Genomic DNA, 16,994 nt, shown 5'->3' with positions numbered 1-16,994 from the left:
TTTTTATACATGTTCTATATAAGTATTTATTTGATAAAATAATGTTAATAATAATAATAATAATAATAATCATATTTATGATAAATAATAATAATGATAATAATATTATTAATGATAAGTAAAAATAATAGTTTTAATAAAAATGATAGTTTTAAAATGATAATTTTAATAGTCATGATAGTAATAATATTTATATTCATAATGATAATAATGTTAATGATAATAATAATACTTATCTTAATAATAATAATGACATGATAATATTAATCATAATAATAATAATAATAATAATAATAATAACAATAAAACTACCTTAGAGCAACAAGTTCCCAAAAACAAATGCCACAGTCTAGGTTCGAACCCGTGACCTCTCAAAACCCAACAACACCTTAAACCATTCCCCTGTTTCTACTTTTCTGTTATAACTCGAAACCCATATTCATTTAACCTATCATCTGTCTCGTCCCAATTTAATCATGGCCCAACAAGTTAAACCGGGTTCTCGGCCCAATATCAAATTCAGGTTTACGGCCCACATAACAAAACAAGAAAACTCGGCCCAAGTTAAATTAAACAACCCAACTAGCTAAACCCACCTACTTGGAGTCCATGAACAAACGTTCAGCCCAAGTTTCATCAAACAGATTAAGGGCTCGGTATACAGATATATTTACAATGTGGTAGTGACCGGCAACTAAAAAAATATCACGGTGGTTGGGCAGTAAAGCAGAAACAGGAAGATCAACAGCTGGTTCGGTTTCTTATTCTTTTAAAATTCTACAGCAACATGTTCTATGATATGATGATGGTTGTTTTGTTGTCATGGCCATCGATCATTAGTAGTAAAGGATGATGATCTTGTGTTTAAAACAGGAAAACAGAAGTAGTACTTTAGATCACATTCGTGGGTTTCAAACATTAACAAGATTCAAAGATGGTTGCTGTTTGTGATATAGATGGAAAAAAATAAAAAAATAACAAGTACCAGTTGTAGCGAATTGCAGTATATATTCGATGGTTTCAGGGTCTGTTGAGTAGCGAGTAGCAACAGAATAAAAGGCAGTTATTGTAGGGTTTCGATGGTGGTTGTTTATGATAAATAAGAGGAGAGAGAGGAGAGAGAGGGATTTCATGGTGATCTTGTCGGTCGACTGTAACAGCAAAAAGGACAACAACGATGACAATGAAGTGGTGGTTGCTTTGGTGGTTAGGGGCGGTAATCGTACAAAGAAAACAGAAGTAGTTTTAATCGAATTATGATTATGAAAGAAAAAAAAAGATGGTTATAGGTGCCGGTTTATGGCTGTGGTTTGATTATGTTTCCGACGACAACAATAGATCATCAAAGTGGATTATTTATGTTGTTAAACGTACATAGCAGTTGTAATCCAAATAAGTTTTGGTAAGGATCACCTGGGTACTCAAATTTAATAGAAACAGCTTCTTGGTGGTTGATCATAGTGTTTATGGTGGCATTTGGTGCCGGTTATCAAATAAGGAGAAGAAAGAATAAAAGTTGGGTGGGTGGTGTTTGAGATTTCGAGCCAAAACAGACAGTGACACTGTAGCAGCTTCTTGTTAATGGTTGATGATGGATTGCGACGATTTAGCTGGACAGAAACATGAATATAAAACTACAGTAGCAGGTACCTGTTGTTGTTGGATTGAGCTGTAACAGAAAGAGTAATAGCATGAAAGTAGTGATTTTGGGTGTTGGAGGATGGTGGTGGCGAGTGATACTTGTCGAAGAAGAGCAAACATAGATGGTTTGATGGTTTGTTATGATTATTGTATGATGGTATTTGATGCAATCCTAGTGAACCAGTTGCTATTTGCGTGTGGTTTGAGATGGTGAACATAAACATGAATAATGGAATTCATGGTGGTCATTTGGTGTCCGATTCACTTGATAAAAAAATAAATAGAAACAAGATAGCTTTGTTGATGAACCGATGGTGGGTTATGGTGGTGGAAAGGAGGGTTATCGGTTGTATGGTGGCGGGTGTTACTTCAGTTAATAGAACAAGAAAGAGAGGGATATGTGGATGCCTCTATATATCTTATATATATATCTACTTATATACATAATAAGATTTGATTTATTTAATATAATAATAATACTCTATTCTATTAGTAATGAATTGGATTCCTAATTTAACAATAATCAAAAGTTTTACAACTCGTGATTATATTTTGTTTATATGTTAATATATATAACTAATAATAATTAATAAAGTAGATTCCTGAAAATGAAAGGAATGAAAGGAAACAGAATTGAATTCAATCAAGCACAGTATTCTCAATTATATTTCAATTATCACGGACATGTTATTGTTTGTCAAGTGGAATTTGAGTGTATACATATGTATATCTATCTATATGTAAATATATATTAAGAGTCATGATTGATTGCTAGTCAACTATAGTAACGAATTAAATATCCGAATGTATAACAGTTAACAGCCTTCAATAATTAGTTTACTATTCCTTTCATGGACTGAATCTCGTGCTCCTTGCTAAACAGTTTATTGATAAATTTAATTCAGAAAAAATCCCCTATTTTAAAATTAACTATATTTATTTATTTCAGTCATTATGATATAAAATTTGATCATTAACTATTTAAAATTATTAAACTACAATTAACTCACTGTCCACTCCTGATCCTGGGTAAAATATAAAAAGTGTTGAAATTTATTAATTAGCTCCTAAATATATTTTTAATAAGCCTAAAATTTATCTAACTCATTTTTGGATCACTGTTTATTTTATAATCACATAAGTTCAAATTTAACTTGCTTAATATCAATCAGAACATCAAACGAGTATTACAATCATTTAGTATTTATTTTTAATATACATTTATGTATATGTAGATATGATTTAGATAGTAATTATTATAATGTCATATTTCATAACAACAACATTCAATATTTCAAATTATACTTCCAATTATTATTTATATATATACACACATATCTATTAACAAATAGTTGTTCGTGAATCGACGGGATTGGTCGAAGGTCAATTGAATATTTGAACATAATTTCAAAACTTTTGAGACTCAATATTACAGACTTTGCTTATCGTATCGAAATCATATAAAGATTAAGTTTAAATTTGGTCGGAAATTCCCGGGTCATCACAGTACCTACCCGTTAAAGAAATTTCGTCCCGAAATTTGAGTGAGGTCGTCATGGCTAACAATAAATATGTTTTCCTGACAATATGAGCTGATCAAAAGAGTTTTATCATCATTGAGTAATATGGATAAAATAATTTGATTATTTGAAGAGTACGAATGAAGCTATCACAAAATATTGAGATAGAGATTTAACTTTTGATGTAGTCATGATTGAATTTAGAAAATAAGGTGTTTCTTTACTTTTGACGTTGTCTTGGTGGAATTCCAGAATTCCAGGGGTTTAAAAGAAAAATCTTTGAAATTTATAAGATTTGATTCTTCGGCAAATAAGGAAATTAGGATCTCTCTAATTAAATGCGGAGATCTTTCTTGCTTCCTCTATCAGACCTTTTACTATAAATTAACTTCTCCCGTTCCATTACTTTTACCATTCCTATACTCAATTCTCAAATTCAAAAGATTGAACAAATGCTTAATTCAGTTCAAATCCTTGTCCTCACCCTTACTATCGTAACAATCATTCTCCTTTTTCCAACTTCCACCTGACGAATCTGTTTACTTCTACTTTTACCTTGGGGGATACTATTCTTAATTCTACCGTGTCTTTATATTGCTATTCGTATTAATATCCCCGGTTTGAAACCTCCGTGTTGTTATTGGGTTTTATATTTTCTCTTATATTTTGGAATACCTGTTTCCGTCTTCTATAATCATTGTCATTCACAGTTAATGCTCTCTCTTATTTGCTGCGATTTATACCCCCTTTCAATCTCAGAGCTTCATGCTTTTGTTTTCTTTTTGCAAGTAACGGTCTAGAATTCATAAGTGTGGAGTTTCGAATGAGTTTAATGTTCTAAACAAGAAAGAACGTATTAGCACGATTTGATTTGTCAAATTACCAGAATCACTGAGGATAGAACTATCAAGAATATATTTTCTTGATATGTTCATAAGTTAATCAAAATGAAAGAGTTATGTAACATGACACATGATGACGTTATAATCTGTGAATCATCATGTTCCATTTAGAAACTCAGCATGACTTACTGTAATATAATCACGTTGATCAAGTGTCATTATATTATACTAACTCATGCATCAGTTCCCAACATTACTTCAATAACATTCATATTTTAAGCTCGAAAGTTTACAGAATATAGAAACTAACAGTTTCTATATGATGTAACACTGATATCATGAAGAGATTAATAATTTCAGATAAGATTAGTTATGAAAATATATTCAGAAATACCGATGATATTTATAATGAAAGTTACGATAATATCTCGGAATATCTAAGATCAGAGGATGATAGAAACTATTGTCCGTAAGGGTTTAGAGTAAAGAGCAAGATATTCGCTAAAGACTTTAGCAGGTATTGAATCATTTGGATTCTTTGAAGTCAAACTTATTCTTTGTGATTTGTCCACGGCTTTCTTCATAGTTTCGCATAATCTGCTTTTCGGTACTAAATTTTCTATTGAATGTTTCCAATATAATGATACACAGGAAGCACGAAGAGGTATATAATTTTCGGACGAGATTATTTATGAAAATATCCTCAGAAATATCGAAAATATTGATGAGGATATTTTTGGAATTTCTAAGTTCGATGGTTGATGAAGAAAGGTTTTCCGCAAGATTTTAACATGACTTCGGAGCAAGATATTCTCTAAAGATTTCAACGGATCCCGAATTATCTGGATTCTTTGAATATAGGGTATGGTCTTTGTATTTTGCCTTGGTCTCCTTCATAGTTTGCTCAATCTGTTTTTCAGTACTAAATTTTCTATCGAGCGTTCCTAACATTCCCTTCTTTATTATCAAACTTTTTGGCCGTTTAGACCATCTACCATTTTTCTGTTTCCTCTGCATGTAATGCTACGATATTTGAATCATCGGTTATCAATCCGAGGTGGTTTCAGGAGAATTTTATTTTTAGATGATTAAACGCTGATGGTACTATGGTGGAATATAAAAGGTTCCCCGGTAATAATAAAAGAGCGCACATATATATCAAGGTTATAATAAGGTTGTTTCGAATGAAAAGTCAAAGTTGACCTACTAGAGCTGTGACAAAATTTGCTAATTTGGAAAAGGAATACAAAGTTATTTTGGGTAATAATAACACTAAAGGAATTAGCACAACTACGTGTTAAACGTTTACTCAGTTTCTGAGAGTTTTTCAGATGCATAACTAAATGCATCAATCTTTTCTCCCGTAGATGAAGTGCGGTTGATTCATCTTCTTGATTGAGGTGTTTTAAAGGATCATGAAAAATTTGAACGCAGATTGTAATTGTCAAGATACAAATGAAATTTAGGATGAAATCAAGTGGCAAACTTGAAGAAATGTTTAGTTTCATATGTTATAATCAATATTTTAATTCATTTTAATTGTCCAATATTATTAGTCCACAGTCGATAGTCCACATTGACAGTCCAATAATTCATATACAGTTTAATATATAATATTCGAATTAATTAATATGTATCGTGACCCGTGTACATGTCTCAGACTTGATCACAACTCAAAGTATATATATTATTATAGAATCAACTTCAACCGTGTATAGAGAACTCAATCATTACTGCATATAGAGTGTCTATGGTGATTCCAAATAATATATATAGATGCGTCGATATGATATGTCAAAACCTTGTATACGTGTCCCGATATTTAAAGTGTGTAAAATAAATAACAGAAACTAAATGACGATAAATTAAATGTGTAAAGTAAATGACAGAAATTAAATGACGATAAATAAAATTGCGAGAATGTAAATTGCGATAATTAAATTGCGATAAATAAAGTGTAATCAGTTAGCTGGGAACAATTAGCTAGGAACAGTTAGCGTGGATTCTTAACAAAATTTCTCATAGTTCATTTGTTTGTCTCTAACAAATTTTATTTTGTCAAATGTTTTCTTCATTATGCCACTTGTTGGATTCTGATAAGTCAAAATCCAAATATGAAATTGAATAAAAATGGTTATTTTGTAGTGAACGGATATGTATATCGGTGTTTGTAAATAGGATAGTAAATGACTGTTGAATCAGATTCGAAGAATGTACAGTGTAACTTATTAATGTGAAATCTAAATATTCCTCGGGTATTACCTACCCGTTAAAATATTTTCACCATTAACAGTTTGTACAATAAAAATTTTGATTACAATCTTTATGAAAGCATATATACATATATATTTTCTTCAGACGTAATCATGGATTTAATGAGTCAATGTGATATTAAACTCATTTGCTTTTCGGTTGGAACTAGAATAAATAATCTCTAAAACTTTAGAGATTACATATTCGCCATGTCGAACGAAGATAAATGAGGTAGAACGATACGTAGAATGAAGATCATACTCAAAGTACAGATGATGATATTGAAGCATGGATTGTTGATGGTACTGGTGCTGTTATTGATGGTACTGTTGGTGCCGGTGATGTTGCTGAAGCTGGTACATTTTGCACCATATTCTTCGAATTGATTATTCGAGCGCGAAGTTCGTTGACTTATTACTCCAGGATGATTGTCGGTCGGAACGAGCGGATGAATAAGGTTCAGAATTGTGGATAGAATATAATCTTGTCGAGTTACCCTAGAAATAAGACTGAAAATGGTGTCTCGAATAGGTTCGCCGGTAAACGCTTCAAGTTCATTGTCAAGAGGTGAATTCGGTTGGTGGAAGGGATTGCCTTCTGCGCGTTTCCATTAATTAAGTCAACTACGAACCCATCAGATGAATTGATAATGGCTGTTTGGTTGATTCATACCGATGACGCTGTTTTCAGAGCTTAGGTGAACATCTATGTCGGAATAGCTGTCGGAATAACTATCGGAATAGTTATCGGAATCTGAGGGACTCGAACTGGTTGAGGGATTCATCTCGTACAATCAGATGAAGGATTTTCGATAAGAAATAGATTATAGGATGTAGATTAGTACCTTATAATACATAATTTACATATGCATATATAATACTAAAATCCCATAAGTTACGGAGGAATCTACGGAATATGTTAGACAAAGTTACAGTAACAGATACGCTAAGATATGAAGTAGTAGATACGCTAAGATATGAAGTTTGTCTATACACTATTCATGCAGTCAATGCATTAAAACGTGTCTAGACTAAGAATGATAAGCAAGTGATTCTCTAAGAATGATAAGCAGGTAATTTTCGACACGAAATGATAAGCAAAACTTTTGACATGCAGACCAGGTTCAAGTCCAGACTCCTTAAAGTAACCTAACAACTATTAAGTCGAAGTCCAGACTCACTAATGCATCCTAACAACTCCTAGTTAGAAACACTAATGCAAGACCTGGTTCGCTACGACCACCGCTCTGATACCAACTGAAAGGACCCGTCCTAATCCATCCGGACGAAGTCCATATCGATTATAAACGATTCACAACAGTTGATTACATCGCGAGGTACTTGACCTCTATATGATACATTTTACAAACATTGCATTCGTTTTTGAAAAGACAATCTTTCATTTCATCGAAAGTTGACAACATGTATACCATTTCGTAATATATCTTACTATAATTGACTTAATAATAATCTTGATGAACTCAACGACTCGAATGTAACGTCTTTTGAAATATGTCATGAATGACTCCAAGTAATATCTCTAAGATGAGCAAATGCACAGCGGAAGATTTCTTTCGTACCTGAGAATAAACATGCTTGAAAGTATCAACCAAAAGGTTGGTGAGTTCATTAGTTTAACAAAAATAATCATTTCATAATTTTAATAGACCACAAGATTTCATATTTCCATTTCTCATAAATATACGTCCCATGCATAGAGACCAAAATATCATTCATATGGATTGAACACCTGGTAACCGACATTCACAATATACATATAAGAATATCCCCTATCATTCCGGGATCCTCCTTTGGACATGATATAAATTTCGAAGTACTAAAGCATCCGGTACTTTGGATGGGGCTCGTTGGGCCCGATAGATCTATCTTTAGGATTCGCTTCAATTAGGGTGTCTGTTCCCTAATTCTTAGATTACCAGACTAAAAAGGGGCATATTCAGTTTAATAATCCAACCATAGAATGTAGTTTCATTTACTCGTGTCTATTTCGTAAAACAGTTATAAAAGCAGCGCATGTATTCTCAGCCCAAAAATGTATATAAAAAGGGAATAATGAAACTCACAGTACTGTATTTTGTAGTAAAAATACATATGACGACATTGAACAATGCAGGGTTGGCCTCGGATTCACGAACCTATATCATTTATATATTTATTAACACATATAATTGTAATCGAACAAATTGATACATTCCATCTTAATTTATATATTAATATTAATATATATTATTTTAATTGTTATATATTTATATATATATATATATACTTTTTATACATGTTCTATATAAGTATTTATTTGATAAAATAATGTTAATAATAATAATAATAATAATAATAATAATAATAATAATAATAATAATAATAATAATAATAATAATAATAATAATAATAATAATAATAATAATAATAATAATAATAATAATATTAATAATAATAATAATAATAATCATGTTTATGATAAAAAATAATAATGATAATAATATTATTAATGATAAGTAAAAATAATAGTTTTAATAAAAATGATAGTTTTAAAATGATAATTTTAATAGTCATGATAGTAATAATATTTATATTCATAATGATAATAATGTTAATGATAATAATAATACTTATCTTAATAATAATAATGACATGATAATATTAATCATAATAATAATAATAATAACAATAAAACTACCTTAGAGCAACAAGTTCCCAAAAACAAATGCCACAGTCTAGGTTCGAACCCGTGACCTCTCAAAACCCAACAACACCTTAAACCATTCCCCTGTTTCTACTTTTCTGTTATAACTCGAAACCCATATTCATTTAACCTATCATCTGTCTCGTCCCAATTTAATCATGGCCCAACAAGTTAAACCAGGTTCTCGGCCCAATATCAAATTCAGGTTTACGGCCCACATAACAAAACAAGAAAACTCGGCCCAAGTTAAATTAAACAACCCAACTAGCTAAACCCACCTACTTGGAGTCCATGAACAAACGTTCGGCCCAAGTTTCATCAAACAGATTAAGGGCTCGGTATACAGATATATTTACAATGTGGTAGTGGCCGACAACTAAAAAAATATCACGGTGGTTGGGCAGTAAAGCAGAAAAAGGAAGATCAACAGCTGGTTCGGTTTCTTATTCTTTTAAAATTCTACAGCAACATGTTCTATGATATGATGATGGTTGTTTTGTTGTCATGGCCATCGATCATTAGTAGTAAAGGATGATGATCTTGTGTTTAAAACAGGAAAACAGAAGTAGTACTTTAGATCACATTTGTGGGTTTCAAACATGAACAAGATTCAAAGATGGTTGCTGTTTGCGATATAGATGGAAAACAAAAAAAATAAAAAAAAATAACAAGTACCAGTTGCAGCGAATTGCAGTATATATTCGATGGTTTCAGGGGCTGTTGAGTAGCGAGTAGCAACAGAATAAAAGGCAGTTGTTGTAGGGTTTCGATGGTGGTTGTTTATGATAAATAAGAGGAGAGAGAGGAGAGAGAGGGATTTCATGGTGATCTTGTCGGTCGACTGTAACAGCAAAGAGGACAACAACGATGACAATGAAGTGGTGGTTGCTTTGGTGGTTAGGGGCTGTAATCGTACAAAGAAAACAGAAGTAGTTTTAATCGAATTATGATTATGAAAGAAAAAAAAAGATGGTTATAGGTGACGGTTTATGGCTGTGGTTTGATTATGTTTCCGACGACAACAATAGATCATCAAAGTGGATTATTTATGTTGTTAAACGTACATAGCAGTTGTAATCCAAATAAGTTTTGGCAAGGATCACCTGGGTACTCAAATTTAATAGAAACAGCTTCTTGGTGGTTGATCATAGTGTTTATGGTGGCATGTGGTGGCGGTTATCAAATAAGGAGAAGAAAGAATAAAAGCTGGGTGGGTGGTGCTTGAGATTTCGAGCCAAAACAGACAGTGACACTGTAGCAGCTTCTTGTTAATGGTTGATGATGGATTGCGACGATTTAGCTGGACAGAAACATGAATATAAAACTACAGTAGCAGGTACCTGTTGTTGTTGGATTGAGCTGTAACAGAAAGAGTAATAGCATGAAAGTAGTGATTTTGGGTGTTGGAGGATGGTGGTGGCGAGTGATACTTGTCAAAGAAGAGCAAACATAGATGGTTTGATGGTTTGTTATGATTATTGTATGATGGTATTTGATGCAATCCTAGTGAACTGGTTGTTATTTGCGTGTGGTTTGAGATGGTGAACATAAACATGAATAATGGAATTCATGGTGGTCATTTGGTGTCCGATTCACTTGATAAAAAAATAAATAGAAACAAGATAGCTTTGTTGATGAACCGATGGTGGGTTATGGTGGTGGAAAGGAGGGTTATCGATTGTATGGTGGCGGGTGTTACTTCAGTTAATAGAACAAGAAGGAGAGGGATATGTGGATGCCTCTATATATCTTATATATATCTACTTATATACATAATAAGATTTGATTTATTTAATATAATAATAATACTCTATTCTATTAGTAATGAATTGGATTCCTAATTTAACAATAATCAAAAGTTTTACAACTCGTGATTATATTTTGTTTATATGTTAATATATATAACTAATAATAATTAATAAAGTAGACTCCTAAAAATGAAAGGAATGAAAGGAAACAGAATTGAATTCAATCAAGCACAGTATTCTCAATTATATTTCAATTATCACGGACATGTTATTGTTTGTCAAGTGGAATTTGAGTGTATACATATGTATATAGATAATCTATCTATATGTAAATATATATTAAGAGTCATGATTGATTGCTAGTTAACTATAGTAACGAATTAAATATCCGAATGTATAACAGTTAACAGCCTTCAATAATTAGTTTACTATTCCTTTCACGGACTGAATCCCGTGCTCCTTGCTAAACAGTTTATTGATAAATTTAATTCAGAAAAAAATCCCCTATTTTAAAATTAACTATATTTATTTATTTCAGTCATTATGATATAAAATTCAATCATTAACTATTTAAAATTATTAAACTACAATTAACTCACTGTCCACTCCTGATCCTGGGTAAAATATAAAAAGTGTTGAAATTTATTAATTAGCTCCTAAATATATTTTTAATAAGGCTAAAATTTATCTAACTCATTTTTTGATCACTGTTTATTTTATAATCACATAAGTTCGAATTTAACTTGCTTAATATCAATCAGAACATCAAACGAGTATTACAATCATTTAGTATTTATTTTTAATATACATTTATGTATATGTAGATATGTTTTAGATAGTAATTATTATAATGTCATATTTCATAACAAAAACATTCAATATTTCAAATTATACTTCCAATTATTATTTATATATATACACACATATCTATTAACAAATAGTTGTTCGTGAATCGACGGGATTGGTCGAAGGTCAATTGAATATATGAACATAATTTCAAAACTTTTTAGACTCAATATTACAGACTTTGCTTATCGTATCGAAATCATATAAAGATTAAGTTTAAATTTGGTCGGAAATTCCCGGGTCATCACAAGAACGTCCATATGAGTCACCGTAATATAATCCCGACAATTATATTACCCTAATTCATATGTGCATTCGACATTATTTCATATAGTCAAGGTGGCGTGTCAATCAAATTAAACAACGTGAGATTAAGATGGAATAAGAGTTAGATATGAATAGAAGAGTTTGAGTAATAATGCACAAGTAGTCAAGTAATTCCTACTTCAAGTCTATATGCCGGTTGTAGTCTAGACTCACTAATGTACCCTATGACTCGGGGTTGACACCAATGACCTCTAAATCCCTACAACCAACGCACTGATACCATCTATAGCGACCTGACAAAATCGACATTGACGGCGTCATCTACTTAGGTCCCGTTACGTGGTCATAAGTCTTTAAAACAACGTTTGACCCAAAATATGTCGCATTCATTTCAAATGTAAGGATATTTCAAAGTTTACAAAAGTAGTTCAACGACTAGTTAAATTACAACGTTTAAAGTACAAATGAAACCTATGCGACACAATTTAAAGTAAGTCAAAACACGCTCCATGTATGCATGTATACTCGACATCCAAGCAAGTATCAAAAAGAGTGCAGAAGCATGTATCACATAGCATTCAAGGACCTGAGAAAACATATAGAAAACCGTCAACGAAAACGTTGGTGAAATCATAGGTGTATTAGTAACGTTATTTATGAACCACAAGATTTAATATTTCCATAAAGTTGATTATCTAAATCGTTTGCATTCCAAAAGTTGTTGCACGTTCGCGAGCACCCAATTATCAAAACTTAACTGTTTTGTACCCTGTTACGTAGTGTTAGAACAGACATTATACTCGAAAATATATTTCATCCGCTAACGGTAGCGAACCGTCCGAATGAGGGCTCGTCAAGCCCATGTGATCACATAACATAAGTTCACGTTTACACCCTGCAGGTGTAACTAATGATAATTGATTTGAGGCTTTTTGTTCTAACTCGCTGTGGAATGTTTGTTTTCGTACTTGTGTTCAAAGTATAAAAGTATGATACGTATATGTTTCTCATCCCATGATTTAAAAGTATAAAAGTTATTGAAAGATGGGACTATGATCTCACCTTGAGTGCACGAGTAAATAAGGTACTTCACAAAGTAAACGTGTACAAGGACGAATGCTAGTCTTGACCTAAACAAGTAGGTCGTATCAATAACGGTAAACACGATTGGTCAAAGTTGTTCAATTAGTCCTATGGCTCATTACGACTCGATTATATAGCATGTGAATCAAATTGTCAAGTTTCATGCAAGAATCAAGTATAAAAGAAGAATAGAACGATTACATAAGTATTTGGTTAAGTTTGACTAAAAAGTCAAACTTGGTCAAAGTCAACATCGACGGGGTCGGGTCGGGCATCCGACAATTTTTCTTCAATTAGAAATCATATATAAACGTGTTGGCCAAGTTTCATGTTAATCGGAGTTGCGAGTAAGCAGGGATGAATTTGTGAAAACACATAATAAGTTGGTCTACTTTTTCTGCACAGGAGCGGCGCACCAAAACCAGGAGCGGCGCTTTTGAGGACCCAGAAGCGATGCTCTTGTTTCCAGGAGTGGCGCTCCTGACATCTGATGACAAACTCCAAAAAAAGGCTGACCAGGAGCGGCGCTCTTAGTGCAGGAGCGGCGCTCATGTACCTGGGTAAATGTTGTTTCTGAATTTTAACAAGTGCACGAACCAAACTTCAAACAAACATAACTAATGAACCGTAAACACTTAAAATGCAAGTCATACATTGTTGGAAAGGTAATTTAATGAGGAACATAACTAAACACATTTCTTTAACCAAAAACATCATTTACAATTATCAAAACCAAGTTAAATGTTCATTTAATGTTCATCATAAATGCTTCCAAGTTCATAAATGCATTTTGGTGATTCAGGAAATAAATGCACACATATAATACGTCATTTTGTAGGTAATTATGCAAACAATGCAACTAAACACTTACAAACAACATTGGAAAGCATTCAATGCATCAAAAGTTCATTTTACTTCTATCAAACCCTAACCCAAAATCATAAATTTAACAATTATGTTTATGAAGCTTTTCCATGTCAACCTACACACCAAATTGAAGCTAGTGATGCTAGTAACACATTTAATACATGCACTTTCAACATCTAACAACACTTAAGCAACTAAATTTCAAGATCAAACACACCCAATTATCAAGTTCATGCTAGTTACTCAAAACAACAAGATCGAGCATATAAATCACATATTCATGTTAGACTTGAGCCATAGACACTAATTATCACACTTTTAAGTTTTAAAGATTAAGAACAAGAAATTTAGTGTTTTTAGAAAGTTACCCAAATGAGATGAAGTTGGTATGGAATCAAAGAGGAAGTTGCGAGGATTCCAAATATGTAATTTGTTTTGAAGAACGCTTGCTAGATCGAATTTAGATGATGATTCTTTAATTGAGTGTGTTGAGAGGAAAAGTGGAAGTATCAAGAATGAGGAGGTGGTGAATGAGTGGAGGAGGAGAAGGGTTTGACTAGTTGACCTAGTTAAATCTTTGGCCTCTTGGCAAGTTTAGTCTAAAAGCGGGTGAGTGAATTATCCAAACGAATTTTCTTAAATACGTAGAGTAAACGAGAGATGTTATAATTAAATAACGGAGGTTAAATTAATTAACGGAAAGTAAACGGAAAAAGACGGGATGTTACAGGCGGGTCGAGAGTCCAAATAAGTTTGTATTGATGATTATGTGATAAATGGAATAGGTACGTTCCATTGGCGAGTTGTGGGTTGGATTGCACTTCATCGAGGCGTTTAAGGTGAGTGTAAATTTGCTATACGTGTATGTAAGTATAGGATGGGTGCGTGTGTGTAGAGTGACCCTTGCTCGGGTTTACTATATGTTTGTGTGGGAGAATGGACTCCTCTTGTGCTTCGGGTCCATGTGATACGCTTATGCGTTATGGGTTACTACCCTTGATGTTGTGATTGGCTAGCATATTGAATAAACCCTTTGGCGATGGGTTTTGCTGTCGTGGAGATGATTCGGGTAGTGAGTCGCGTGATGTTCAGATTCACTAAGGCGCGTGAAGTTCGGCCAACCCTATTGTGATGTTTGACTAAGGTATGAGTCGCGTGATGTTCAGATTCATAAAGGCACGTGAAGTTCGGCCATCCTTAATAGTCAAGTTGTTTGAAGGTAGTGAGTCGCGTGAAGTTCAGATTCACTAAGGCGCGTGAAGTTCGGCCAACCTTCATGTGGTTTAGGTTAAGGGGTTAACCTTATTGATGTGTTGATTATATTTATTGTATATGCGTACATACTTATTGTTGTGTTGTAGCTAATCTTGTGGCGTTAGCTTGGTTATTACATAGCGTGTAGCTACTTTGTGTATGTGCTCTTTTGTAGCTTGTTTACCATGCGAAGGTGGTATGTGTTTGCTTTTGTGCTTAGTGATGCGTAGTAATTTTATACATATGTATATGTATAGTATCTTTACATTCACTAAGCATTAGCTTACCCTCTCGTTGTTGATATTTTTATAGGTACGCGTGATGGCGGCTTGGGTAAGCGTGGGGATTAGAGATCTTGGCTAGGTTGCTTTAGAAGATCTTGCTTTTGGACTCGATTTAGGATTGGGTAGCGTAGTCCCAATCACCATGCTCGGTTTTGTGTAAAAGTAATTAGTCGGGTCATGTGACGTATATTGATTTAGTCAAATGGGTCATGAGTATAACCCGGTTTATGATTTAATTATGTAATGTACGTTTTATTAAAGTCGCTAGACGTAACATGATAACAAATACGTTTAGAAAATTGTGTAATGGGACCTAAAGTGCTATTTAATATATATTAAAAAGGAAAAAAAAATTATGGACCGGTAATCGACGGGTTGGGTCGTTACATGAACACGTTTAAACCCAACCACGTAAATCAAACACATTTTCTCTCAAAAAGGTTTCAACCAAAAGGTTAAACTATATCGTTTAACACAAACAGTTAAACTAAACCGTTTAACACAAACGAATAAACTAATCTGTTTAACACAAACGATTAAACCAAACAGGTTTAAAACCAGTCTCGAATACTGTTTGAAAACATTCTGAAAAGCAGTCCGAAAACAATCCGAAAACAGCCCGGAAACATTTCGAAAAACCTGATTAAAGTCATGTTCGAAAACAGTCTGAAAACAGTCCGAAAACCGTTTGAATACATGTTATATAACGAATCAACCATGTCATTCAAAATATAGTTGCAGCACAAGGAATCCGAGTGATTCCAAGCCTGAACCTGCGCTCACAATTTGAGCATCATGTTCCCTTCAGCAACTTGGGAAGCAGTTCAGTCAAGAACCTCGCAAGGTTCAGCGTGGTTAGATAAAAGAACATCTTTTTTTATCAACGCTTAAAGTTTACACAAGTGAACTTCTCAGGTCTTTCTGCCTGATTAAGAACCGCATCATGTTCCCATCATCAACTTAGAAAGCTGTTCAGTGAAGAACCCCGAAAGGTTCAGCGTGGTCAGATAAAAAAAAAAATTCTTTTATTGCCAACGCTTAAAGTTCACACACGTGAACTTTTCAGGGTTCTCGGCATGATCTGAATTCAACACGGAATTAAATAACAAAATTTGCAACAAACTATAATTCACGTAATACAAAAATGAAAATTTTGACCAAGTATCACTTAGTTCATATAAGCAACATCCTAATAAATTAATTCATGTTATGCCAATTAATATAAAGTAATACTCCGTAATCCAATACATGTGCTAGAAATAAATCACAACAATAGTCCATGATCCATAATTCAAAGTCCGCAATCAAAACAAATCATGATGTATATACGAATTATATAGGTCGTTTTGATTCCTTATTAGTCATACTATTTTGGCTTTCATCTAATCAAGTGACACATTGATAAAAATAATAGCATGTGTCTAAATATTATGCACATAGCCATTAATATTAATATTATATATCTATATCTATATATCTAATATACAAGTCAAATACACATGATGAAACGCATAAATTTATACGGAGCATATGTGAAATCAAAAGTCCAAAAATTTATTAATAGAAAAACGCAGAATAAGACGGGATCCATTATACGTTTAATCTGTAAACTAATTAACAGACCATATCATATTTAAGTTTTAGTAAACATAAATATTCGGCAGAAAAGTCCAATTGCATTCATAT

The sequence above is a fragment of the Rutidosis leptorrhynchoides genome, chromosome 2 (genome assembly GCF_046630445.1).
Source record: "Rutidosis leptorrhynchoides isolate AG116_Rl617_1_P2 chromosome 2, CSIRO_AGI_Rlap_v1, whole genome shotgun sequence".
In the NCBI taxonomy this organism is placed as follows: Eukaryota; Viridiplantae; Streptophyta; class Magnoliopsida; order Asterales; family Asteraceae; genus Rutidosis; species Rutidosis leptorrhynchoides.
This window is presented reverse-complemented; position numbering follows the sequence as displayed.